General features: G+C 36.3%; 1 long non-coding RNA gene across 1 annotated transcript in view; it reads left to right on the forward strand.

Moving 5' to 3' along the window:
• Window positions 1-8,016: 8,016 nt before the first annotated feature.
• LOC140526817 (uncharacterized) overlaps window positions 8,017-16,262 on the forward strand; it is a 30,990-nt gene continuing 22,744 nt past the window's right edge. Inside the window, exon 1 of the long non-coding RNA XR_011974547.1 lies at window positions 8,017-8,202. This is a non-coding gene — a long non-coding RNA (uncharacterized lncRNA). The remainder of the gene's footprint in view (window positions 8,203-16,262) is intronic.

The following is a 16,262-nucleotide window of genomic DNA, read 5'->3' on the forward strand; positions in this document are numbered from 1 at the left end:
CCAACAGGGTGCTTGGCATAATAATTACCATTGAGAGATTCTGGTGGAGCGGTACCATGCCCACATAATGCAGATATGTCTAGTATTACAGTGCAGTCACCTTTGTATGTTGACTCTCAAGTTGGATTTTAACCAAGTAAGGGGTTATTTTGCCTTGATAATACAGCTTAAAAGGCATATACATATGTATGATTTAGGTATCCAGTTTTCCTCTGATTCTTTTGAATGCTAATCAGAAGGAACCCTGGAAAGCAATGGGTGCCTATTTTATTTAAAATATTTCATAATTTTGAGGCAAGTGACTCTGGGCCTATTACTGTCTGTGTTTGCCTAAGTAAACAACCTATTTTGATTTCAACATTGATCTTTCTTTCCTTGGGCCTCTCAGATCTAAAAACTCAAATTCTTGTGATAAGTATGGTGAGGAAGCTGGAACTGGTTTTTCAGTGGAACTCTCAGTATATATTTGTGCTTAAAAGCTGCCACATCAGAGACATCTGAATAAACCCTATCTCAGGAAACACAGGAAAGATACCACAGGGAGGAGACCTCCATTCCCATGAAAGCATTCTGGTGATCTCATATCTCTTACGTAAATCTACCTTCTTTTATCTAGAGATGATCTACTCTAGAAGCAGCTGCTGCCTACCATCTAGGACAGATTAGAAAGGGCAAAGAGTGTGTAATCTGTTTCAGGATTTACCACATACTTAGCCAAGTCTAGCATTATTTAACTTTCTACCATGCACTGGCAAAGTAAGCAATGTATATGTGTGTGTGTGTATACACACACACACGTATATGTATACATACACATACACATATGTATACGTGCATGTATATATACACATATGTATACGTGTGTGTGTGTGTGTGTGTGTGTGTGTGTGTAATAAGTACCTAGCCTGGGAGTTCATTGCAGCTGTCAGGTTTAGTCATTACCTATAAATAGATAGCAAGTAGTAAGTCAAATGGCAGTAAGTCTATGGTGCAGGAAATCCCCCCCAATTTTTGTTTGTTTGTTGTTATTATTGTTTAAGGCTATGGGAAGTTTTCCCCAGACTCATTTCATGGAGTATTATGCTGCTTAAAAGAGTACCGCTGACTTTCCAGAGCACCACATAGTCATTTTTAGTGTTATAAACACTTTGAAAAGTAGAATGTAATAGCTCATAAGCTAAACCATAGTTCCATTTAGAACCAGCATGCTGGTTTTTGCTGCCCCTTAGTGATTTGCTTCTAAAGTGATGGGAAACCAATTTCTGATTGCAAATCAATTGAATGCAAAGTCCCATTTGAACAATACTATAAACCCAGAAAAGTCATTGATGATATTAGAATCACACGGCCATTGTGGATAAAAGATGTAGCTGGCTTCTAGAAAATGCAAGTGGGGAAAAAAAAAGACAAATGAACTCTGCTTTTCAACATATCCATCTCACCTGAACTTGCTTCTAATTCATTCTATGTTTACCATGGTGGAATTATATCAAGCTGGACACTCATCTCTCATTAGTGGGACAGTAGCAGGCACAGTATCTGTGTCATGGGCCTTCAAATGTGTCAGTCTAGATTAACATTTTCTCAGTGAAGACCCAAGTCTTTTTTTTCTCCAGGCTAATGAATTAACAGGGCCTCTTCTCCTTGTACAGTATATTTCTCCAGCCACACAATGGTAACCAAAACTATATATGTTCTTTGTCATGTAAGATACCGTTTGATGAGCCCCTTTTTTCTTTAAGCTTTTAAGATAATCTTAGAGAAATCATCAAGCTATAAAAAGAAATCAATGGAAACAGAAAAGGTTCCCATCACCCCGAAAAAAATCCATAACTTTTGCATTTTAATAGAGACGCTACAAGACTATAGCAGTCATTTTCTTTCTGATGTGTTCCTTTGATTTCACCCGTATCTCACAGGGCTCTTGACTTTCTTGAGAAAGGGATTATTGAATTGTGTGTCTCCCTTAGATGCACTTGATCACTCAAGTAGTCTGTACTTAAGAATGTTACAGAGTCTGCTCAGCTGCTGGCTCTGGGGGAACTCATCAGGGGCTGTCATCTTAATATTAATTGGGTTTTGTCCTGGAATCTCAAGTCCCACACTGAGTGGATTTCAAGAGAGAAGATTATGCCCAAAGCCAGATCCAAAGACAAACATATTTAGCACAACAATTATGATAATTGCAGAAACATTCTGTAGAGAAATAAGTAAATCTGATTAAGAGCACTTCTACATGATCAAATATTAATCTGATGTCTTCACTCTAACCTGGTTTGAGCATAAGCGGTTTCTTATGGTTTTATGTATTAACAGATTTGTACATGCTGAATGTATACTGACTAATAGTATGGGACAGCCAAGCCAGGGCAGGAAAAGGATCTTTACTGAAGGTAATCCACTTATATTTAAAATAGACATAGATAGGATCGTAAACCTCAAACAGAAATTAAAGCCTATCCCTACCAAGGGGAATTTTTTTGTATAATTAAAACCACATGGCAATTTAATAATATGTCATGGAAGAAAATTATTAGTATTCCCTTCTGGCTAAAAAAGAAATCATGTCAATATCTTCACAGCAAATCATCAAAATAAATGTATAGGGACTTGAAACTTACCAGACATGCTTGATACCCACACAGATAGGTAAGATAGTGAAATCCACATATTTCTGACCCAGTAAGTTAATTTTGTTTGAAATTTTCATTTGCTTTCGGTTTAGTTGCACCATTTCTCCAATTATTAAAGTTTGTTTTGTATATTTAAAGTTAGTTAAGAGTCATAATGTTATTAACTGGGCAACATATCTAACGAGCTTAATATTTTGTGGAAATAGAAGACGTAGTTGTTCCAAAAACACAAACTCTGATCTGCTGCTGTCCCATCAAATGGGTTGATACTTAGGCACAAATGATTACAAGGAACTCTATTTACATAATTCTCCCTTTAATTTTTTTTCCTATTTTGTAGTAAAGTGAATTGCCTTTAATATGCTTTATTTTTCAAAGCAGGTTGGTATGTTTCCTTTGAAAACCCACTTATCATTTTGGTTCAGTAGGATAGTAGAGGGTAGGGCAAAATATTTATGATTGATTTATAGGTATAAAAATTCAGAAGTAATTGTTTGAAGAAAAGTAGATATAGATACTTTAAATTGAATATAGGCATGGGTAGATACAAATGTAGTGAAGAATAGGCACTTAACCAAGAAAATATACTGTGCTTTAGGAAAAAAAAGACTGTTAAACTGTAAAAATTTCCAGAGCATCTTGCTATTATTACAATTTGTATATCATTATGATTTACTGGATAATTAAATATAGATATGATTTTATCATGTATATATATATGCATCCATGCATTTTTGCACATGTGGATTTGCATACATTTATTTACAAATGTAGATGGTTATATAGAAACATTTAATAATACACATACAATGTATGTGCATATATTTAGCACTTTACCTAAATATATAAATGTTAGTAAAAAACTATAAACACATTCTTCTAACATGTTTCAATTTACCTTATACATGGTTACTGATTTGATCCCTGAATAGATATTCACTCCTCAATAAAGATATAAAAATATGCCTTGCAGTCCTATGGATGAGGTAATTCCTTAGATTGATCAATGTTGCTATTATGAAAATGAATTGTCTATACTGCTATCACCTTTTCTCTGTATACAGTGACTTATTCTGAGGCATTCAGGACTATATAGGCTCCAGACCTTGAGGAAGGTAAATCTTGCCAGCATGACTTATCTCCCCTAGTAATTAAGCTTGTGTTTCTGCTTTATTAACTCTGATACAACAGTGCCCTGCCCTCTGTCACTAGGGGTACTAATAGATGATAATCACTACGATTTGGAAACTGTACAAATTAAGTGATAAAGTAAGAGGAAGTGAAATCAACTTAAGTGTGATAGGACAAGGGAGTGGTCGTTGAAATAATCAAGTTCCAAATACTAAGCAGGAACATTTAGTTTCATATATATTTTTTAAAATGTCCTATGCCTTAAATGATCAATAGTTCTTGTTTTTCCTGAAATACATTAAAATATGTAAAAGATTTTAGAACTATTTGGTGGTCAGAGCAAGGATAAGATTTTTCTTTCTCTCAAATGACTACATTTCAATTCCCTTAATTTGGGAAGGTTTTTCTTTTCATGTGATTTTATCATCAAACGTGTGTGTGTGTGTGCGCGTGTATGTATGTGTGTGTCCCTGAGTTTATTTTCCCATCAGTTTTTCAACAGGTCTTTATCTTCATTGCCTTCATCTCTTTGTAAAATATTCTATTCTAGACTCATCTTTCCAGTTCTAGGAAGCTTACTTTCACACTTTGATTTGTTGTATTTTGTAAGTTAAATAACACTGAAAAACATGCCTATAGAGCAAAATAGCAGCACTGGGGAAAAAAAGACTGCCTGGTCACACTGATTTTCAATCTGCACTATTTAGGATCTCTACCAATTTGCTTGGCAATATGATTTAACAAGGCGTATTAGGTTTGCTCATGTAGTTACTCTGTTTGGTGAAGGCTGGAATGCTGAGGATGTGGCTACCCTCCACAGAAAAAATAGTGGGGTGGCTAAAAGATTATTTGAAATGAGGCTAAAAACGGGAGTGACACTAAAGCTATATCAGTTTTTTTCCAAATCATATCTTCCCTTCCCATTTTGGTCCCCCTCCCCCCGTGGTTTTGCTGATACTTGTTCACGTAAAAGGTAGGGATATTCTTTACAATAGATTGAAATCCTTGGCTAATTTCAAGTTCAGGATGAGTTTGTTTGCCTAACAGCTCTATGTTTGATCCCAATCTTGATTTTCAATTTTAAAGCAAGTCGATACAATATCTAAAATGTTTGGCAGGGTTTGAGAAATGTCTGTTACTCCGAGAGCTAATGTTTCATTTAGCTTTGTGAGTAACATTCACTGTATAAACCCCATCCTTTGGAATAATGAATGACTTTCTGTTGGCAAAATTTTAAATCTCTTTAAATTGCTACTAAAAAAAGAGGTAAAAACAAACGAACAGAAAGGTGAACTACCATTAAACATTATCAGTGACAAAATTGGTAAAATTCGTGTGCTTAGAAATTAATACAATTTATCATTGCCTTTAATCTCCTGATTTAAATCCAATTTCAATTTCAAAATGGCTGAGCTTCAAAGCTCAGAGAATATTTCTTGCTTTCTAATGGCCCCCTTTAGTATTAACTAAGAACATTGCACACCAGCTAGGAAAACAAATACATGTGGTAATAGGAGTTCATTTTAATTAAAGACAGAATTTCTACCGGGATATTTCACAGTCATTCAGCATACATACTCTACAGGAACAAATGGGAAAATAAGTAATAGAGTGCTTTTGCCAAAAGCAAAAGAAGCAGAAAACACAAGAGTTGAAACGATGTTTTTAATGTGTAAATTGGGTTAGTGAAGCAGTGACCGTTGCAAAAGTTTAAGCATTGTCGACTAAAGGAAAGCTGAAAAATGGGTCTGTGTATAGCATCCCAGCTGTGTGTTCATTTTTGCAGAGATGTTAACCTTCTCCCCACCCCCCCCAATCACCACCCCCATCTGATCAGTAAAAAGCCTTGGATATTCTAAAAGCTTTATTCACTTAGTGAGTCAAGGAAACCTCCTTGATGCTCTATCCCAGTTCGAGTAGAAGCAATTTTATAAATCTGGTTATGAATCAATTGTACAGTGACTAACACTCCAACCAGCCCCCCCCCCCATTCTGTACTTTCCAAAGTGTTCTGAATGTTAGCAATGTTTACATTAATTCCAGGAGATGACAATTAGTCATATTTATTCTGCTTGGGTCTATTTAATCCCCACTGTTTTTACTTATGTCAGATCCATTATCCCAAACAAAGCTGTCCACACGCAGTTCTAGAGATGCAGACAGGCGCTCCTTGTTTACTTGGAGAAGACTAATTTTATGGCGTGCATTAAATACATACTTATCCCAGACTAATGGAGCCAATTGAAACATTGGGAAAATCACACCACAATTCATCTATATTGTCCTCCTTTCGCTGTTGCATCAGAATGCTTCCTCTAACTTCTTGACAATAGTGGCATTTGGTGTCTCAGCTTTAAGGAGCCCCCGAAACTAAAAGACTGAGTCACATTCGCTGAATTTTCCTAACAATTACATGTTTATGAACAACGCACTTAAGAAGCATCCAGTAATTTAACAATGTACCCCCAAGAGCTCTAGCCTCATCCTCCATCATTTGAGTTTCTTTTTCTTTACATGCCTCATGTACTGAAGTTTTTTTGTTCCTAATTTTTAAAAAATCCTCTACCCCCTCTAAACTGTTTATTTAGCAAGAAAAAACATAGCTGTTGTGTTTACTTACATTTCTCAGCATTTCTTTGTCTTCTAAAGCATTTTAGCTCTTAATATGGAAGTTTTATGAGTTATTCTATCGGAAAATTCAGACCTTTGCTAAGTGACATGAGCAGTTATGGTTGGTTTAAGTGTGCTTGGGTACCCCTTACTCCACCAGAGGAAAAAAAAAAGTAATATATGGCATATGTTAACATCTAAAGACTGAAAACATAGCCAGTAAAAAGAGTCTTGCAGACTGAAGGAAATCACTACTTAATTCAACAAACATTTGTTTCAGTCTAGGAACTGCTCTAGAAACTTTTTTTTTTAAAACAGTCGTGTGGTACATTAAAGCTCTGGGTGATGCAGAACACATAACGTGCTACACAGCGCCATCTGCTGGACTGTCAAGCAGGGCCAGGGAGAACAGATGCCTTGGCTTTCCCTGTCCTCCTTTATGCCTTACTTGCCACTATCTGAATCTTTTTCTAACGTCCACATATGTTAGTTTACTGACCTCAGTCCTCTGGGGCTGCTGACTGATGTGGAGTTTTAAGATACAGAGAGAGTTGAGAGAAAGAAGGGGAGGAGCAGGGAGGAGAGAAAGGGGATGACAAGGAAAAGGGAAAGGAAGGGACGAGAGGGGAGGGAACAGGAGAAAGGGAAGGTGAAGAAAAAAGAGAATAGAAGAGAGAGGAGAGACTTTTAGGGAGATAGAGGATCAGGGAAGGAGAACGTGAGGAAGAAAAAGAAAGGGATAGTAGAGAAACCCTATAGAACTCTATTTAACATGCAAATAGAAAAAGATTCATTTCAGAGGGCTCAGGTTTTCTTTCAAACAGATAAAGAAGAGTTTGTTTCTCAACCAAAACATGCAAAATCCCTCTTCCCCTCCATTTCATTAAAAATAGTCCCATAACCATGCACTTTACTTATGCCCACTTTGCTTGCCTCTTTGCAGAGCCAAGAGAGTTGTGTCTAGGGAGGAAGCTCTCGGTTCCTAGAAGTAATTCCTTTCTGATTATTTCATATCTCCCCAGAAACAGATCATAACCCCTCTGTGCCTCAACAGAGCAGAAAGTAGGAAAGAAAGGGGAGAAAGAAAGAAGGGAGGGAGGGAGGAGGGGAGAGGAAGGAAGAAAGGAAAGGAAGAAAGGATAGATTTTAGATAGACATGTAGATAGATAGAAAGACAGAAGGAAAGAAGGAAAATGTATTTTACTAAGGACTTGCTATGTGCTAAACATTATTCAGCACATCAGAAATGTTTTTGGTGATAGAGTGACTGCCTTTCAATTTCCTTCTTTAACATTATTTTTCTTTTTCACTGGTATCATTGGAGGGGTGGGTAATATAATGGGAATGAGGAATATGAGACTAAACTAAAGTATCCCATATTGGTGCTCTCACATTGCCAAATATTCTTCAGGGTCCATGCCTATATTAATGAGTTGGAGGAGGCTTGGTAATCTGTCTTTGATTCACTGTCACCTAAGTCAAGCTACCTTAAAGAAAGTGCTAAGTCCTTCTCAAGGATCCGAAGCCAGGAATGACAACCTCTTATTAAACCTAGTGCTCTAAGGTAGGGACTTCCTCCTTTTCTTATACTGCTCCTCTTTTGCATACAATGAAGTTGACTTCTGTTCTTGAGATGTTATTTTATGGCACTAAAAGGGGATTCATCGTAAAACATAAATGTCTGGTTAATGCATCTCTTTCTTCTAGTTGAGACCTGCGCTGATGCTTCATTGACATCTGAAGATGATTCTGGGCCCTCAGTAGATCACAAGTTTTGGCAGGTGCTACTAAACTGGGAAGATTTACATAACTCAAGTCAAAGGACCATGTAAGTTCCCTCCAAGTACTAGCCTAGTCAATTTCAGAGAAGCTCAAAAGCTTATTTGGTATAGTGAAATAGATCTGGGGTCATAAGAATGCAGGATCTTCCTTTTCTTGAATAAACTACTTCTCTGGGTTTCAATTTTCTCATCTATGAAATGGTGGGGGTTTCACTAAATGATTTTTAATGTCCATTCACTCTCTAATTCTGTGATCTTTTTACCATTTTAATGGCAAGGTACAGATTTTTTTCAATCAAGGAAACTGATGATGATGCTCTGTTGAGGCACAGAGGGCCTATGATCTTTTTCTGGGAAGAGATGAAATACTAAGATCATTGAATCTCAAAGTACCTTTATTTTAAATAAACTACCCCTCCCAATAGCCTTTAGTGATATTTTCCCCACTGCCTTCCCCAGAGACACATGCAATTAGGCAATACAGTGGATAGAACACTGGACTTGGAGTCAAGGAAGACCTGAGTTCAAATCCAGACTCAGATTTTACTAGCTATGTGATCCCGAGATAGTCACTTAATCTCTAGTCACCTCAGTCTCCTCAACTGTAAAATGTGGAAAATAACATCATCTACCCCAAGGGTTGTTATAAAGATTAAATGAGATAATATTTGTAAACCATGTAGCATAGTACCTGGCATATAGTTGATGCTATATGAATGTTTATTTCCCTTCTCCCCTGCCATATATGTATATTTTAACAACTTAGCTTCTAGCATAAATACTTGATGGTAGTTTGTTACAATATCCCTAATTAGTGCCAGGAATATTGTAGCAAAAAAATTGAAATTTCTTTCCAAGGATTTCAGTAAAGGGTGCATGGATGCACTGAAAGGAGGACCCTTCTCTATATGCTCTCTGACATTGTCCTAGTCCTTACTGAACTTCCAGAGGCTTGACCTCCAGCCAAGGTGAGGGTAAAACTCTTCATCAGAGACCAAGGTTAGGTTTTTCTAAAAAGGACATTGTGCTTAACAAAGGGGAAAAGATAAAAGGAAACAGTACAGAATTGATTAGTTTGCTGATACAGAAATCTTATGCCAAAGTATCAATAAGTTAATCATAGGATATCAACATTGATTCCCAGGCTAAAAGCCTTTGGTTCCATTTAAGTAACATCATGTCCAGCTACTGTGATGCTCTGAGGTGTAAGTTTCTATTTGTTGTTGTTTTTTCAATTGTATCTGAAGATGAGTGACCCCATTTGGGGTTTTCTTGGCAAAGATACTGGAGTGGTTTATCATTTCCTTTTCCAACTCATTTTACAGATGAGGAACTGAGGCAAACAGAGTTAAGTGACTTGCCTAGGGTCACACAGTTAGTAAGTGCATGGGACAGGATTTGAACTCAGACCTTCCTGACTCCAGGTCCAGCACTCTAGCCATTGTCCTAACCTAGCTAGTTTATGAAAGCTGGCTCTTTAGGACTGCCCCTCAAAAAAATTCCACATTCAAGGATATTATTATTGGGTCCAGAATACTGATGCCCTCTGGGTTTAATAACTAGGGTTCATATTTAATCCTGCCTGTCTACAATCTCTGCCCACCTACTCTTCTGTTCACAAGTTGAGTCATTTGCCCTCAGAGAACTTACCTTAAAGCTCTTTTCATAAGTTCAAAACTAGTTCATTTTCATTGTATCATTATTATTTGCAGAACCTTTATTTCAAAATACATCTTTCTCCTCTCCCATTTAACAAGCCGTCCCTTGTAACAAAGATTTTGTTTTTAAAGAGAATTTAGTAGTTCTACTAAACTAAGACATCAACCATGTCTGATAGTATATCCAAAGATGAGGAAACTGCAGCCTCAAGACCACATGTGACCCTCGAGATTTTCAAGTGCAGCCCTTTGACTGAATCCAAATATCACAGAACAGATCCCCTTAAGAAAAGGATTTGTTCCATAAAATTTGAACTCAATCGAAAGGTCACATCCAACAGCCTAGAAGGCCACATGTGGCTTCGAGGCCATAGGTTCCCCACCCCTGAATATGCAATATTTCACACTTGTGCCTACCCCTCAACTGCCAGTGAAGGCCACATTCCATTTTCATGGTAGTTATCATATTTATTCTGATTTATTCATGGTGTCCCAAAAGTTTTAGGGCCATTTTAAGCTCTGTATAGACAGGATAGAATTCCTGTGATATTAATAGTAAGAACATGTTGGCTTATATACAGAGTGAGAGAAGTAAGAATTATGTGAATGCTTTGAATCATTTTGAAGTACATCACAACCTAATGATAAAAGGCTTGGGCGGTTGAATGGGCAAAGTTTCCCATGTTTCCAGAAAGGAAGGATGTATTTTGAAATCAGTATGAAAAAGCAAGAATGCCTAACTACTCATTTATAGGGGATTTACTCCAACCAGATTCTGTAGTTCCCATTTCTCTTATGAGCCTCAAATGCGATTTTAAATTTTAAATAAAAATATTCAATGTCTTCGGACAAAAGAAGGGTCTGGAAAATAACAAAGGTGGGAGCTGTTCACTTATGTTCTTTCCAACTCAGTTCAGTTCAATTCAATTCAAGTTAGTTAATTCAACTCAACAATCACTTATTAAGCACCTATCATAGTCTAAGTATTGTGCTGGGATACAAAGACAAAAACAAGAGTCTCTGCCCTCATGGAGTTTCCAGTCTCCTGTGGACTCATTTCTGTTGACTATTTTGAGTATTAAGGGGTAATTAACATAGTAATATTAGACAATATTATTTCTCATGGGAAATGATGGGTAAATTCTCCAGACAATAGAATATCTTTCAAAGGAAATCATTTCTTTTCTAGAATCAAACTATTGCTCCAAGATACCCTATCAGTTATATTTATTTTAATTTTTTCCTATTTTCCTGTCTATCCATCTGTCTCTTTCTCTCTCATTCTTTCAAAAAACTTTTATTAAATTCTCCCTGCATAGAGAAAATTGTACTGGATCCTGGGAGACATACAAAGGGTATCTACCCTCATGTAGCTTTCAATCTTGAGACGGAAGGGAGGAATGAGAAAGAAACAAGCTTACTATGTGTAAGGCACCGTGTTAAGCACTTTACAAATACTATTTCACTTGATCTTGAAAGGAGAAAAGTCACAAGAATAGTAATAAAGAGTTCTTGTTTTTATTTTTTAATGATCCTTTAAGGTGTGGGGTAGGGAGGATAAGAAGCAGGAAAGATCTACCTACTATGAAGAATCTTTGAAAACTGTGTGGTATATCTATAAGGACTAAGTCAGATTCAGAAAGTAAATTGTTTAACGAATAAAAAAGTATGTAAAGATGCTGAGATAAAAAGATAATAGGAAGGCTTCAGAAGCTTTACTAGGCAAACAAACATTGGAACCCCTTTGGGGAAAGAATAAAAGAAATCATATAAAGATATAAGCACATTTTGCCAATAGATATCTATGTCAAACATCTCCGCTACTAGGTAAAAATCATTAACTATTGAAAGATCTTCTGAAAACAGAAAGAAAAACCCAAAGGTTTTTACAAGTTACCTTTAAAAATCACAAACAGCCTGCTTATGGAAGCCGAGTTCCTTGGTCTTTTTTTCCTGTTTGACACACAATGAGAACTGGGCTGAAATATGGCCAGTTTCCTGTCATTCCTAACCTCTTCTTCATCTTACTTAAACAAAGACAAACAGGTTTGGCAGGGAAGAGGCTGAAATGAAGAATGAGGTACAATGGGAAAAGCTCTCAGCTTGGCACCAGGAATCTAGGTATGAGTCCTGGCTCGACCACTTAGGGAAAAATCTACTTAGTGGGAAATTTAATTAATTCTGGGACTCAGTTTTCTTATTTGTAACATGAGGAGGTTGAACTAGATAATTTCCAAGGTCCCTTCCAGCTCGGAATCAATGAACCCATGCTTTTTTTGGTTCATTTAAATAATCTACATTCTCCCTGTTCTCCATAGTCAGAGATAATGGAGGCTGAGCTGTTTTCAGAAAAGAGATCCACAAACTCAATTCAACAAAATACTTTTTTCTCTCAAATTAGATGAGTCTTAGATCTGTTCTCAAAAGTCAAATTCCTAGGGAATTCAGTAAGTGCTAGAAGTCCAGGTAATAGGAAAGAGCCCCAGAGATGAGAAAAGTAAGCAGCTCAGTTGTGAACTGGGGCTTCTATCTTTGAGTTCACTCCACTCACCATCAATGACCTACCCACTCTTGCCTTCATTTTTGTCTGATAAGGATTCAACTCTAAGTACTCTGATGGTTTTATTTCACTTGGTAAATCCATTTTGATTAATGTAAACACTGTGTAATACTCCACCTGTAGGTACTGTAATTAAGATACATAAGAAGCACCCTCAGCCCAGTGACAGGTAGAGAAAAATTATTGACCTCCCACAGATTTTTAAAGTCAGCATATTTAATACTATGAAAATTGAAGAGGCAGAGCCAAAAGGGTGGAGTAAAGGCAGGGACTCACCTGACCTTTCCCCCAAATCCTTCCAAATACCTTTAAATAATGACTATAAACTAATTCTAGACATCAAAACCCACAAAAAAGATAGAATGAAACATTTTTCAGCCAAAGAAAACTTATAAGGTTGGAAGGAAAGGTCTGTTACACCAGAGTAAGAGAGGAGTGCAGTCCAGTGCATGCCATACCAGTGCAATTCAGGTACCTATAAATCAGAAGCAGGCCTTGGGGTGACTGAATCAGAGGCAGCAGTGATGGTTTCCAGACCTCTGCAGCTACAGACAGTAAGGAGATCACACAATGGGTCAGAAGGAAATTTGCAGGGGTCCCTTTGGTGGAACTAGGGGCAGGACTCTGTTGCATTACCCATACTTAGATCTGGGTTGCAGTCCTGGGTCTTAGTCCCAACGTGAGGAGGGGCACTTGCTCATAAGATCTTGCAGCTGCAGGGAAGCAGGGACCTTGGTCACAGTTCCAGGGTTGAAAAGAATGCTTGTGGTCACTCACAAACCAGTGCACAGTACGGGAGAATAGCAAAAATGCCCCTACCTAGGTCATACCACCTTGGAAGAACCAAAAATTTACAGGTCCCTAGAATTACCTCTGCAAATAACTATATAAAAAACCTGAAGCTTGGGGAAGTGCCTCCTTCACTCCAGAAGCAGAGCCACAATTTAGCATAGAGTTAAAAGTCAAGAAAGAGGTTTGAAAATGTTCAAACCACAGAAAAAAAATCTGACCATAAAATGTACTATGGTGACAAGGAATATCAAAACACACACTCAGAAGAAGACAACAAAGTCGAAATTTCCATATCCAAAGTCACAAAGAAAAATATGAATTGATCTCAGTCTATGGAAGAACTCAAAAAAAATTTTAAAAATCAAGTAAGAAAAGTAGAAGAAAAATTGGGAAGGGAAACAAGAATGATGGAAGAAAATCATGAAAAAAGTTAACAGTTAGTAAAGGAGATGAAAAAATATACTGAAAAATATAATACCTTAAAAAACAGATGAGAGCAAATGGTAAAAGAGACACAAAAATCCAATGAAGAGAATAACTCCTTAAAAAAGTAGAATTGGCCAAATGGAAAAAAGATGTATAAAAGCTCATTGAAGAAAATAATTCCTTAAATGTTAGAACTGGGAAGTGGAAGCAAATAACTTCATGAGACATGAGGAAAAAAATCAAACAAAATCAAAAGAACAAAAAAAAATAGAAAATATGAAATATCTCATTGGGAAAACTGACCTGAACAATAGATCCAGGAGAGACAATTTAAGAATTATTGAACTACCTGAAAGTCATGATTAAAAAAGAATGTAGACATCATCTTTCAAGAAATTATCAAGGAAAACTGCCCTGATATTTTAGAACCAGATGGTAAAATATAAATTGAAAGAATTCACCAATCATTCCTGAGATTCCCAAATGAAAATTTCCAGGAATATTACAGTCAAAATTGAGACCTCCAAAATCAAGGAGAAAATACTCAAACAATCAAAAAGCAACAATTAAAATATCATGGAGCCAGAGTCTGGTTAACATAAGGTTCAGCACATTCTACTTTAAAGGATTGGGAGCTTTAGAATATGATATCCTGGAAGGCAAATGTGCTAAAATTATAACCAAGAATCACCTACCCAACAAAACTGAGTATAATTATTCAGGGGGAAAAATGGATATTTAATGAAATAGAGGACTTTTCAGCATTTCTGATGAAAAGAGCACAGCTAAATAGAAAACTTGACTTTCAAGCACAAGATGCAAAAAAAAAAAAAAAAAAAAAAAAGCATAAAAACATAATCCGGAAAGAAAATCACAAGGGATTTGATAAAGTGAAACTGTTTATATTCCTCCAAGGGGAAATGATATTTATAATCCCTAAAAAACATTCTCCTTATTAGGGTAGTTAGAAGGAGTATACATAGACAGTAAGCAGAGGCTTGAGTTGACTGTGATGGTATGATAATCTAAAAAATAAAAATTAAGGGATTAGAATTTGGAATTGCCTCAAAGAGGGAATAAATCTCTCTTACCATACCAGAAAGTAGGAATGGAAGGGGAAACTGAAGGGAGTGAGCTGATAGAAAGGAGGGCAGTTTAGGGGAGGTAAAAGTCAGCAGCAAAATGAGAGAGAGAGACAGAGACAGAGACAGAGACAGAGATAGAGACAGAGACAGAGACAAAGATAAAGACAGAGAGAAGGATAAATGGGAAAAATAGGATGGAAGGAAATAAAAATAACATTGTTAGTAATCATTACTGTGAAAAAATTGCAGTGAATTTCTCTGATAAAGACTTTATTTCTCAAACATATAGAAACATAAAGAAAATGGAATCAAATTTATAGAAATAAGAGCCATTTCTCAATTGATAAAAGGTCAGAGGATATGAATAGGCAGTTTTCAGACAAAGTAATTAAAGCTATTTATAGTTATATAAAAATGCTATAAATTACTATTGATAAGAGAAAAGCAAATTAAAACAACTGAGCTACTACCCCACACCTATCAGATTAGGTAATATGACATAAAAAGAAAATGACAAATATTAGAGGGGATGTGGGAAAATTAAAACACTAATGTACTATTGGTGATCTTGTATACTGATTCACCCATTCTAGAAAGCAATTTGACACTATGCCCAAAAGCCTATTAAACCATGAATACCTTTTGACCTAGCAATACCATTTCTAGGTGCATATACTGAAGAGATAAAAAATGAAAAGGACCTATGTGTACAAAATATTTATAGCAGTTCTTTTAGTGGTGGCAAAGAATTGGAAAGTGAAGGGATGTCCATCAATTAAGGAATGGCTGAACAAGTTGTTGTACATGATTGCAATGGGATACTATTGTACTTTAAGAAATGATGAGCAGGATGCTCTCAGAAAAACCTGGAAAGACTTACATGAACTGATGCAAAGTGAAATGAGCACAAGCAGGAGAACATTGTACACAGTAACAGCAATATTGTATGATGATCTATTGTGAGTAACTTAGCTATTTTCAGTAATACAATGACCCAAGATAATTTTGTAGAACTTTCGATGAAAGGTGTTTTCCACCTCTAGAGAAGGAACTGGTAGAGCCTGAATATAAATCGAAGATACTTTTTCTTTATTTTTTCTTGTTTATGCTTTCTTTCACTGAATGACTTACATGGAAATGTGTTTTGCATGATTACGCATGTATAATAAACTATATCAAATTGTTTGTCTTCTCAATGAGGGGAAGAGGGGAAGAAAATTTAGAACTCAAAATGTGGAAAAAAAGAATTATAATTGTTTTTACATGCTTTTTGGGGGAAATAAAATCTTAAATAATATTTTAAAAAATACTGTAAAAATCACCAAGTCATTAGCAGAAAGGCTTCAATTATTATTTTTTCAATCTTGTCACATTGATGTTATTTACTGGTTGAACCATTTCTCCCTCTTCAATAACTTAAGGTGAAGTATTTTGTTTTGCCTGCCCCCCTGCACCCTCCTTGCTGTACCAGAACCTTTGCAGACAGGAAGGCACCAGTCATGTTAGGAGATGAAAGTTCTCTATCACAAAGTATTGAAGGGGAAAGCGCTTTCTCCACAGGAAACTGCTTAACTCGTAAGGGTCCC

This window comes from Notamacropus eugenii, chromosome 1, assembly GCF_028372415.1.
Source record: "Notamacropus eugenii isolate mMacEug1 chromosome 1, mMacEug1.pri_v2, whole genome shotgun sequence".
Lineage (NCBI taxonomy): Eukaryota > Metazoa > Chordata > Mammalia > Diprotodontia > Macropodidae > Notamacropus > Notamacropus eugenii.